Consider the following 12,250-nt stretch of genomic DNA (forward strand, 5'->3'; position numbering starts at 1 on the left):
TGTACCTACAGGATTAAGAGTGGGGTTTGGTCACCCACACAAGTGGACCAGTATGTGCAGGTCCCCCCCTCCCTGCCTCCCCCACCCCCCACCACCACAGCCAAAGTCTGCCTGAGGTGACAGACCCACTGAAAACTGTCTGGGTCACTTGAGGGTGAATGATACAGGTGGTTTCCTCACAGTTGTTCCAGAGGTACTCACCTGCGTGGGCCATATTGGGTGAATGGATGGGGTGCCAGGGACTTAGTTCGAGCTCGCTACTGGCCTCGTTGCATTCTTCAGTGGCAGTCTGCAGAACTTTTCAAAGTCCACAAGCCACCCGGGAGATGCGAGTGGATGGGTGGCCCTTGCCCACCCAGTGGCCTCCCCTGCATCTTCCCTGCCTGGCAGGGCCTGCCCACCTGAGTCCCAGTCAGGGCACGTGGCTGTGTCACCGCCAGAACTTTCTGAACACAGTTCCAGAGGTGGGCAGAGACTAACACAGGACACCTGTGGAGGCCGGGGGAGAGCGAGGTGGGCCCGCAAGTGGGCATACGTGGGTCCCGGGAGTCATACTCGGTTCCTCTCTACCGTTTTTCTTCTCTGGAGTCCCCATATGGAGTTGAGGAGTGCTGCTGAGCCGTCCCACATGTGGCCCGTGGCTGGGGACCAGGGAATTCCCTCCTGGCTAAGAGGCCAGTTCACCTTTGGTGCCTTTGCGCCGTTGTTGGCAAGTTCCGGGACCAAAGCTCATTCTGGGTGGGCATCCTGCTCCTCAGGCTCCCGCGTGTGTGTCTGTCCGCAGTCTGCTTGTACAGGGCTATTTTGGCGGGGGGTGAGGGTCAACCAGATGGCCCGTGGAGGTTTGCTGCCTCCACCTTCTTTAGGGGTGATGAGGTCGTTCCGGGTGCCCTGTGGCCGCGCCTCCTTTCTGGGAGACCCTGGCGATCCGTGGATGGCCCGTGCCTCTGTGACCCCTTATTGTTCTGCCTGGAGTCAGAAGATTGTACCACAAGATGAGCCGAGACACCCTGTGGGTAGTCCTGTGGGGCTTCTGGACCTGCATCTCGCAGCCTGACTCTTATCCCTGTCGCATGGGGAGAGAGGTGTGCGGTACGCGGGGCCTCGCGTGCGCTGGCCCTGTGTGTGTCTTCACAGGCTGCATTCTTCTTCCAGTTGTGTAGTAAGGCTGGCCGGTGGTCCCCACCACACCTGCCCACGCCTCTTGGCCTTTCTGGCCCAGCAGCTGGGTGTGCTCGCTTCCTGTTTGATCGATGTGGTGAAGTTGCGCTCTCCCAGGCCCGGCCTAAGCCAACCCGGAAGAGGGATGGACATTCCTGGTGAATGGGACCACTGTTCTTGCTCCACCTGTGGGCCCCTCTCTTCTCCCTGCCGCCTGATGCTAGTGTGTGGAAGGGGAGGGGTGCAGAGCCCGGCTGACTTCACTGCCCTGCCTCCCACCTCTTGGCCATGGGTGGGGCCCGGGGTCTTGTAACCCAGAGGACATTGTCCATCCCATGCTCCATGGATGTGTCTCCTGGGTGGCCCTCTCCGTGGTAGGGAAGGCCGCTCGCCCACCACATCACACATCTTTCCTCGGGCCCCAGGCTGGTCATGCCATCGGGCCTGGGGGTTCCGTGGTCCATGCTGCCCAAGTGAAATGTGTGCACGGGGTCAGCAGTGATGCCGAACACCCACCCAACCCATCTTAAAACATGGACCAAGGAGTCTGACATGTGTATGAGTCAGGGGTTTTCATGAAAGCTTCCGGGGCTCAATGAAGGTGAAGGCCCCTGCCTGCCCCCACAGGGTCTCTGTGCAGCAGGGGACACAGGGCTGAGGTGTGATCCTGAGGCCTCTTCAGTCTTCCGAGGATGCACCACTGGCCCCTCTCACCTGCTGCGCATGGGATCTGGAGCAAGAGTGCATGTGTCAGGACCCAAAAATGGTGAACTATGCCTGGGCAGAGCAAGACCAGTGGAAACTCTTGTGGAGGTCTGTAGTGGTCCTGACATGAAAATCAATCATCTGACCTGGGTATAGGGGAAAAAGACTAATCAAACTGGTTCGATTAGACTAATAGTAGCTGGTTCCCTCTGAAGTTTCTCTCAGGATAGCTGGCACTCTCACAGAACTCCACCTGCAAGCATTCCATTTTATCTGGTAAAGCGAATGATTAAGAGGTCTTGGAGCCGAAATGATCTCAACCTATTCTCAAACTTTAAATGTGTAAGAAGCCCAGCTCCCTGGTGTGGAGACAGGCATGGAATGCGAGTGCCTAGTGGGCCACTTTTGGTAAGCAGAACTGGCGCTGCGGAATGAACTGAATGTAGGGCTAAGGTACCTGATGCTGACGCTCATCAGACCCCAGAAAAAAGCTGTTGGTTGATATAGATAGCAGGGCGGAGGTCATAGAAGTCAGAGTCCACTAGGGAGTGTGTAACAACTCACCTGCTGAATCAACTAGCCCTGAAGGACAATCCCCTTCCTGTGTCTCTCCTCTGTGGGCACGGAGGACACCCTCCCCCGAGCCAGTGCTGGGCGCTGGTCCAGACCCACTGGGTCCACCCCCCTGGCTGAGGTTCCGCATGGTGCCTTGCCTTGGCTGGCACCTAGCAGCAGGCCTAGAACTGGTGCAGACCAGGGGAATCTGTTTAAATAAAACAGCATTGCAAAGACCCATGGTGGGTGTTGACTCAATGTGATTTCTGCCCAGTGCTCTGAATATCAAAGTGAAGAAATTCTATGAAGTGTGGGTAAGCAGTGGGAGTAACTATGACTCTCTTAAGGTAGCCAAATGCCTCGTCATCTAATTAGTGACATGCATGAATGGATGAATGAGATTCCCACTGCCCCTACCCTACTGTCCAGCGAAACCACAGCCAAGGGAATGGGCTTGGCGGAATCAGTGGGGAAAGAAGACCCTGTTAAGCTTGACTCCAGTCAGGTACAGTAAAGAGACATGAGAGGTGTAGAATAAGTGGGAGGCTCCCAGTGCCCACCCACCCCATGAGGGGTCACAGTGGGGCATGCTGGCCACAGAACCCCAACCCAGAAGTAGGTTGTTTATGATTGGTTTAGTGCCAGGTTCGCCATGAACATTCAGTGTATGCTGGGTAAGGCCATGGCCTCCTTTCCAGCTGTGCCCCATTTTCTGGGATGAGAGGCTCTCTGCACCCGACCCTGGTTCTGACACTCAGTGGATCTGGTGGGAACCAGCTATCCAAAGCCAAAGGAGGCCCCCAGTGCTGCTGTATCATTCTACCTGGGCAGAATTCTTACTTCGAGTAGTTCAGCTGTAATCTCACAGATGATAGCTTCACCCCACTGGGTCCTCAATCAAGCACATACACCAAATGTCTGAACCTGCGGTTCCTCTCATACTGAGCTGGATTACCATGGCAATAACACGTCATCAGTAGGGTAAAACTAACCTGTCTCAGGAGGGCCTAAACCCAGCTCATGTTCCCTATTAGTGGGTGAACAATCCAACGCTTGGTGAATTCTGCTTCACAATGGTAGGAAGAGCCCACATCAAAGGATCAAAAAGTGATGTCACTGTGAATGCCACAAGCCAGTTATCCCTGTAGTACCTCTTCTGACCCCTCCTGCTTAAAACCCTAAAGGTCAGAATGCACGTGAGGCCCTGCTTTCAAGGTCTGTATTCATACTGAAAATCAAGCTCAAGCCAGCTTTTGCCCTTCTGCTCCACGGGATGTTTCTGTCCTCCCTGGACTCACCTTAGGACTCCTGTGTTACCACTTGTCAGGCCTACTTCCCCAGTCAAACTCCCCACCTGGGAGCGGGACATACCTGGTGCGGGTTTTGCACATTGGCTGGGCGCTTGGCACCAAAAGTGAGAGCACCCTAGGGCATCCCCCTCCCCGCCACACCAGCTCAGTGAAAAAAAGAATAGTGGCCACCCTTCCTCACTCCCCACACCAGAGGGGCCTCAGCCCTGTGGGCTTGGGAAGGGGACACAAGGGGGTGGAGGTGCAGGCATTGTGGATGGTGGTACATGTGGCCCCTTTCCCAGGAAGGGACCAGTCAGCCTGGTGGGACATAATCTCTGGGCCCAGACAGTCACAATCTACCAGCTGGCCTGGTGGGACCTGGTCTCCAGGCATGGGTAGCCTGGTAAACTCCATCCTGGGGGGTCTGGGTTGACCAGCCAACCCTGGGAAACCTACTCTCCAGGTTTGGGCAGCCAGGTATACTCAGGCCCGGGCTGCTGGGATCGACCAGCCAGAATGGTGGGACCTACTTTCTGAGCCCTGGCAGTCAGGTAAACGCTGGGTTGTCCCAGTGGGACTAAGTCTCAGGGCCCAAGTGGCTGGGAAAGACAAGCTGGCTAGAGGAGATGCAGTCTCCTGGCCTGGGCAGAGGGGTTCGACCAGCTGGCCTGGCAGGACGTAGTCTCTGGGCCGGGGCAACTGGATTAACTGGTCAGGGTTGACCAGCCAGACCTGCATGACAGTCTCTGACCCTGGGGGGCAGAGGAAACTCCAGGCCCAGGGGGGTTGGGATCGACCAGGAGGACCTACTCTCTGGGACAGGATGGCTGGGTTATCTGAGGGCCCAAGCGGTCAGGGTACTAGACTGCCAGTCGGGACCTAGTCTTCAGGTCCGGGCGGCTGGGTAAACTCTGGTTCAGGTGGTCAGGGTCAACCAGCCAGCCTGGCAGGACCTAGTCTCTGGGCTCAGACAACCAGGTAAACTCTGGCATTGGCGGTTGGCATGGACCAGCCAGCCTGGCAGGAACTAGTTTATGGGCCCCAGGGGCCTGTTAAACTTGGGCCCAATGGTTTGGGATATATCAGCCGCCCCTGGGGAAGACAGTCTCCTGGGCAGGCAGACAGTGTCGACCAGTGCGCCCCACAAGACCTAGTCTTTGGGCCCAGGCGGCTGGGTAAACCCTGGGCCTGGGTGGTCAGCATTGACTAGTTAGCCTGGCAGGACCTAGGCTCCGAGCCAGAGAGGCTGGGTAAACTATGGGCCTAAGCAGTTGTGACCTATCAGCTGGCCCAGTAAGACCTAGTCTGAGAAACCAGGCAGCCCCGTAAACTCAGGCCCGGGCAGTCAGGTCGACCAGCCAGCCCAGCGGGTCCTAGTCTACCAGCCTGGGCAGCCAGGAAAACTCTGGGCCCAGTCGCTTGGGATCTACCAGCCATCCTGTCAGGATTCAGTCTCCTGTGTGGGCAGACAGAGTCAACCAGCTGGCCCGGCAAGACGTAGTCTCCCGGCCCCAACGGGCAGGTAAAATCCAGGCCCAGGAGGTTGAGGACAACCAGCTGGCTCAGTGGTACATAGTCTCCAGGCCCAGGCGGCTGGATTATATTGGGCCTGGGTGGTCAGGGTCGAAGAGCCGGCCCAGTGGGACCTAGTCTATGGGCCTGGGTGCTGGGGAAACTCCGGGTCCAGGCTGTCGGGATCCAATAGCAGTACCAGCAGGACCTACTCTCTGAGCCAGGTCAGCTGGGTTAACTCGGGGCATGGGCAGTCGGGGTACCAGATGGCCAAGAGGGACCTCATGTACAGGCCAAGGTGGCCTGGTAAACTCTGGCTCGGGGGCCTGTGTAAATCAGCTAAATCACAGGTCCTAGTTTGTGAGCCCCAGGTGTCTGGTAAACTCTGGGCCCAGTCGGTCGAGATATATCAGCCACCATGGGGGGATTCAGATTCCTGGGTGGACAGACAGAGTCGACCAGTGGGCCCAGTGAGATCTAGTCTCTGGGCAAAGGTGGCTGGGTAATTTCCAGCCCAGGTGGTCGGATGACCAGCCAGCTCAGTGGAACATAGTCTCCAGCCCTGAGCAGCCAGGTAAACTCTGGACCGGAGTGGCAGGGTTGACCAGCCCGTCCAGCAGGAACTAGTCTCCGTGCCCAGGCAGCTGGGGAAGAACAGCCGGCTGGGACAGACATACTCTCCAGTCTCAGGTAGCCTGGTAAACTCTGGGTCCAGATGGTTGGGATCTACCAGCTGTCCCAGCAGAACTAACTTCCCTGGCCCAGGCAGCCAAGGAAGAACTACACACCAAGAGGGGCTCAGTCTCCTGGCCTGGGCGGACGGGCTCAACTAGCTGGCCCAACAGGACCTATTCTCCTGGCTTGGGTGGCCGGGTAAACTCTGGGCCCAGGTGATCGAGATCTACCAGCCGGCCTGGCAGGACCTAGTCTCTGGGCCCTGTGGCCCTGTAAACTCCAGCCTGGGCAGTCTGGTTGACCAGCTGGTCCAGTGGGACCTAGTCTCCAGTCTTGGGAAGCAGAGTAAATTCAGGCCCAGTCTGTTGGTATTGACCAGACAACACAGCTGAACCTACTTTCCTTGTCCTGGCAGCCACATAAACCTTGGGTTGCCCAGGCAGGACTAAGTCTCAGGGCCCAAGTGGCTGGGAATGACAAGTTGGTTGGGTGAGACTCAGACTCCATCCCTGAGCAGCCAAGGAAGACCAGCTGGCCAGGTGAGACTCAGTCTCCTGGTCAAGGCAGACAGGGTCGACCAGCCAGACCCGCAGAACCTAGTCTCTGGGCTGGAATAGCAAGATTAGCTCTGGGCCTGCACAGGCAGGGTTGACCAGCAGGCCTGGCTGGACCTATACTCTGGGCCAGGGAGGCTGAGTAAACTCTCAGCCCAGGAGGTCATGATCCACCAGCTGGCCTGGTGGGAACTAGTCTCTGGAACCAGGCAGCTGTGTAAACTGTGGGCCCGGGCAGTCAGGATCAACCTACCAGCTTACTGGGACCTAGTTTCTGGGGTTGGGCAACCTGGTAAACTCAGGCTTGGGTGGTAGGGATCTACCACCCAGCTCAGCGAGACCTAGTCTCCAGGCCCCAGTGGTCAGGCAGTCTCTTACCTGTAGGGTCGGTGTCGGCCAGCCGCCCTAGCAGGTCCTGGTTTCCAGGACCCATTGGCAGGGTAAACTCTGGGCCTGGGCATTTGAGGTAGACCAGTTAGCCCTGCGGGACCTAGTCTATGGGTCTGGGCAGCTGGGTTAACTCTGGCCCAGGCGGTTGGGATATATCAGCCACCCCGGTGGGACTCAGTCTTCTGGTGTAACAGGGTGCAGCCAAGAGGGGAGCACACTGTTACAATAGGGATTTGTAATAGGGTCTAGAAGAGCTGGAGTTAATTGGCTCTGCACCACAGGGCCATACCTGCCCAGAATGCTGGCAGCTGCGGCCAATTGTGAGAGGAGCCGGAAATGGGGCTGCAGAGGAAGATTAGCGCTGGGATTTAAAGGGAGGCACAGCAGCCATTTGGCGTCTCTCTTTTGGGGAGCATGCATCTGTTTAGGACCATGCAGCTTTGGTGTCTTGGTTGGGACCATGAGGCTTGGGTAAGAGTCAGGACCACGAGGCTTTGGAAGTGCTCCCTTTTGCCACATGGAGGGTGCTGGGAGGACCGTGTGCATTTGTGGGGAAATTTAATTTGTGTTATTTCAAAGTAATAATCAATTCCTTTCCTTTTCACTCATCCCTGGTATTAAGAGACATCTTTCCTCAGGCGGCAGGTAAAACAAACCCAGATAAGTGAGGAGGAGCCCCCTGTAGACTGTAACACTGGGAGGGTGGACAAGGTTGACCAGCCGGCCCAGTGGGACCTAGTCTCTGAGGCGGGGCAGCTGGGTTAACTCCAGGCCTGGGTGGTTGGGGTTGACCAGCCATCCTGCCTGGACCTAGTCTCCTGTCCTGGGAAGCTGGGTGAACTCTGGTCCCAGGCAGGACTTAGTCTCAGGGCCTGGGTGGCAGGGAACAACAGGCTGGCTGGGCAAGACTCAGTCTCCAGGCCCGAGTGGCCAAGGAAGACCAGCTGGCCAGGCAAGACCAAGTCTCCTGGCCCAGGTGGACAGGGTCAACCAGCCAGCCCAGCAGACCCTAGTCTCTGGGCTGTGGCAACAGGGTTAGTTCCAGGCCTGGATGTTCAGGGTTGACCAGCAGGCCCGGCTGGATCTAGATTCTGGGCCCAGGAGGTCTCCATCCACCAGCTGGCCCAGTGGGACCTAGTCTCCGGGACTGGGTGGTTGGTGTTGACCAGCCAGCCCAGCAGAACCTAGTATCTGGGCTTGGGCAGCTGGGTAAATTCAGTCTCCTGTGGTCTAGTTTGACCAGCAGGCCTGTCAGGACCTAGTCTGAGGGCCCATGGGGCCAGACAAATCTGGCTCCGGGCTGTCAGTGTTGACCAGCCCAACCAGCGGGACCTACTCTCTGGGCCAGGAAGGCCGGGTTAACTCAGGGCCCATGTGGTCAGCATTCCAGATGGACAAACAGGACCTAGTCCCCAGGCCTGGGTGGCCATGTAAACTCTGGCTTGTGAGGTCGGGGTTGATCAGCCAGCCCAGTGGGACCTAGTTTCTGGGGCCCAGGTGCCTTGTAAACTCTGGTCCCAGTTGGTTGGGATATACCTGATGTCTCTGGGGGACTCAGTCTCCTGGGCGGGCAGACAGGGTTGACCAGCCAGCCCAGCAGGACCTAGTCTTCAGCCCTGAGTGGACAGGTAAACTTCATCCAGGGAGGTCTAAGTCAATCAACTGGCCCTGCGGGACCTGGTATATGCGCCTGGGTGGCCGGGTAAACTTCGGGCCCTGGAAGTCAGGGTAGACCAGCTGGACTGGCAGGACCTAGTCTCTGGGCCTCGGTGGCCAGGTAAATTCTGGGGCTGTGAGGTAGGGGTTAAGCAGCCAGCCTGGTGAGACCTCATCTCCTGGCCTGGGTGGCCAGGTAAACTCTGGCCCGGGTGGTGTGGATCAACAGCCCAGCCAAGCGGGGCCTAGTTTCTGTGCACTAGAAGCCGGGAAAACTCTGGGCCAAGTTGGTCGGGATCTACCATTCACACTGGTGAGACTAAGTCTCCAGACCTAGGTGGTTGGGAATGACCAACTGGCCGGGCTAGACAGTCTTCTGTCTTGGGCAGACGAGGTAGACCATCCACCCCAGCAGGACTTAGTCTCTGAGCCAGGGCAGCTGGGTTAATTCTGGGCATGGGCAGGCAGTGTCGACCAGCTGGCCTGGTGGGACCTAGTCTCCAGGCCCCGGCATCCCGGTAAACTCCAGCCTGGGCAGTCGGGGTCGACCAGCTGCCCAGTGTGACTTAATCTCTGGGTCCAGGCAGTCGGGGTCGATGACCCGAACCTGCAGTAGGTAGTCTCCGGGCTGGGGCAGCTGGGTTAACTCCAGTCCCAGGTGGTCTGGGTACCAGCCAACCCAGTGGGACCTAGTCTCCAGGTCCAGGTGACTGGGTAAACTCTGCCCCAGTCGGTTGAGACCTATCAGCCTACCTGGGAGGACTCAGTCTCCTGGGCGGGCATACAGGGTCAACCAGCTGGACTGGTGAGACCTAGTTTCCATGCCCGGTTGGCTGGGTAAACTCAAGCCCAATTGATCAGATTCAACCAGCCAGCCCAGCAGATCCTAGTCTCCCGGCTGCCAGGTAAACTCCAGCCTTGGGGGTAGGGGTTGACTAGCAGGCCTGGCAGGGTGTAGCTCCAGGCCCCAGAGGCTAGGTAAACTCTGAGCCATGTTGGTCAGGATCTATCAACCTCCCTGGTGGGGCTCAGTCTCCCGAGAAGGTGGACAGGGTCTAACAGCCTGCCCAGTGAGACCTAGTCTCTGGATGTGGGTGGCCAGGTAAACTCCATCCTGGGTGGTCTGGATCGATCACCTGGCCCAGCTCGACCTAGTTTCTCCGCACCAGAAGCCAGGAAGACTCTGGGCCCAGTTGGTCTGGATCTATCAGCCGCTCAGTGGGACTAAGTCTCCGGGCCCAGGTGGTTGGGAATGACCAGCCAGCCAGGCAAGACTCAGTCTTCTGTATGGGTGGACGGGATAGACCATCCAACCCTGCAGGACCTAGTCTCTGAGCCAAGGCAGCCAGGTTAAGCTCAGGCTCGGGCTGTTCAGATTGACCACTCAACACAGCGGGACCTAGTCTACGAGCCTGGATGGCTTGGAATGACCAGCAGGCTGGGAGAGACTCAGTCTCCAGGCCCAAGGGCCCAAGAAAGACCAGCCAGCCAGGCGACACTTAGTCTGCTGGCCCAGAGGGAGGGTGTTGACCAGCTGGCTCTGGCGGGACCTAGATTCTGGGCCGGAGCAATCAGGATTGACCATCCAGCCAGGCAAGAACTAGTCTCTGGACCCAGGAGGCCCGGTAAGCTCTGGGCCAAGGCTGTTGTGATCTACCTACTAGCGTGGCAGGATTGAATCTCTGGGCCTGGGAAGCCAGGTAAACTCAGGCCTGGGTTGTTGGGGTAGACCAGATGGCCTGGCGGGACCTAGTCTCTGGGCCCTGACAAACAGGTAAACTCTGGTCCCTGTGGTTGAGGTTGATCAGCTAGCACATTGAGACATAGCCTTTGGGCCCCAGGGGGCCAGGTAGGGTTCGACTGGCCAGCCCAGTTGGACCTAGTCTCTGGGCCTGGGTAGTTGGGTAAACTCCAGGCCCACGCAGTAGGGGTTGACCAGCCAGTTGGGTGAGACCTCGCTCTGGGCCTGGGTGGCCAGGTAAACTACAGTCTGGGGGGTCCGGATCGACCAGCCAGCCCAGCAGGACCTAGTCATCAGTCCCAGGAGGCCAGGTAAACTCTGGCACCAGGCGGTCGTGATCTACCTTCCGGTATGGCGGGACCTAGTGTCCTGGCCTGGGTGTCCCAGTAAACTCTGGGCTGGGTGTTCAGTATCGACCTGCCAAGCCCGCATGACCTAGTCTCAAGGCCTGGGCGACCAGGAAAATTCTGGGCTCAGGAGGTTGGGGTCGACCACCCAGTCCGGAGGGAACTAGTCTCTGAGCCAGGGTGGCTGGATTAACTCCAGTCCTGGGCAGTCTGGGTACCAGCTGGCCCGGAGGGACCTAGTCTCCATGCCCAGGCTGCCAGGTAAACTCTGGCACTATTGATACAGTTCAACCAGCCAGTCTGGCAGGACCTAGTCTCCAGGCTGCTGGTTAAATTCCGGCCTGGGGGGTTAGGGTTGACCAACAGGCCTGGCGGGACATAGTTCTGAGCCCTGGAGGCCAGGTAAACTCAGGGCCATGTTGGTTGGGATCTATCAACCACCCCGATGGGGCTCAGTCTCCTTAGCAGGCAGACAGGGTCAACTAGCCTGCCCAGGGAGACCTAGTCCCTGGAACCAGGTGGCCGGGTAAACTCCCTGCCTGGGCAGTTGGGGTTGACCAGCTGGCACTGGGGGACCTAGTCCACGGGCGTGGGTGGCCGGGGAAACTCTAAGCCCAGGTGGTCGGGGTTGACCAGCCAGCTCGACCAGGACCCAGGATCCAGACTGGTGCGGCTGTGGTTACTCAGTGCTGGGACAGCCGCCGAAGTACAGCTAGCTTGGTAAGACACTGTCTCCATGCCAGGGAGGCCGGGGTCGACCTAAAAGCCTGGCTAGGACCCAGGCTCTGGTCCCGCCAGTACAGCCATGGCTACTCCACACCTGTTCAGCCACGGAAGTCCAGCCGGCCTGGTGGGACTCCGTATCCAGGACAGAGCAGCCAGGGTCCCCCAGTCGCCCCAGAGAGGACCATGCCTCTAGTCCCATGCGGTCGCGGCAACTCTGTTCGGGGGTGGTGGAGGAGTCTGCCAGCCCAGTGGGACTCCGTCTCAAGGTCCAGAAAGCTTGGGTTGAGTAGCTGGCCCTGGCAGACCTAGGCTACAATCCCAGGCAGCCATGGCAACTCCAGGCTGAGGCAGCCACAGAAGTCCAGCTGGCCTTGCTGGACTCTGTCTCCAGGCTGGGGCAGCCGGGGTCAACCAGCCAGCCCCACAGGAAACCTTCTCCATGCCAGGGTGGCTGAGGTTGACTAAACAGCTCCGCCAGAACCCAGGCTCCTGACTGGGGCGACCATGGCAACTCTGGCTGGGGCAGCTGCAGAAGTCCAGCCATCCCAGAGGGACTCCGTCTCCCGACAGGGGTGGCGGGGGTTGACCAACAGCTAGGCCAGGACCTAGTCTCCAGTCCTGGACAGCTGCAGCAACTCCTGGTGGTTGCAACTGTAGAAGTCCACCCAGCCCAGCGAGAATCAGTCTCTGGGCCAGGGTGGCCGGGGTCAACCAGCCAGCCTAGCCTTGAGCCAACTTTGGTCTGGTTCAGCTAAGGCAACTCCTGGCCAGGGCAGCTTCAGAAGTGCAGCCAGCACAGCAGGACTCTGACTCCAGAGCGGGGCTGCCCGGGTCGACCAGCTGGCCTGGTTGGGACAAAGACTTTGGTCTGGGATGGCCATAGCAACTCCGGGTTGGGGCAACCATGGACGTCCAGCCACTCCCATGGGACTCCGT

This window comes from Phyllostomus hastatus, unplaced genomic scaffold (assembly GCF_019186645.2).
Source record: "Phyllostomus hastatus isolate PE091 unplaced genomic scaffold, TTU_PhHast_1.1 phas_scaffold_39, whole genome shotgun sequence".
Lineage (NCBI taxonomy): Eukaryota > Metazoa > Chordata > Mammalia > Chiroptera > Phyllostomidae > Phyllostomus > Phyllostomus hastatus.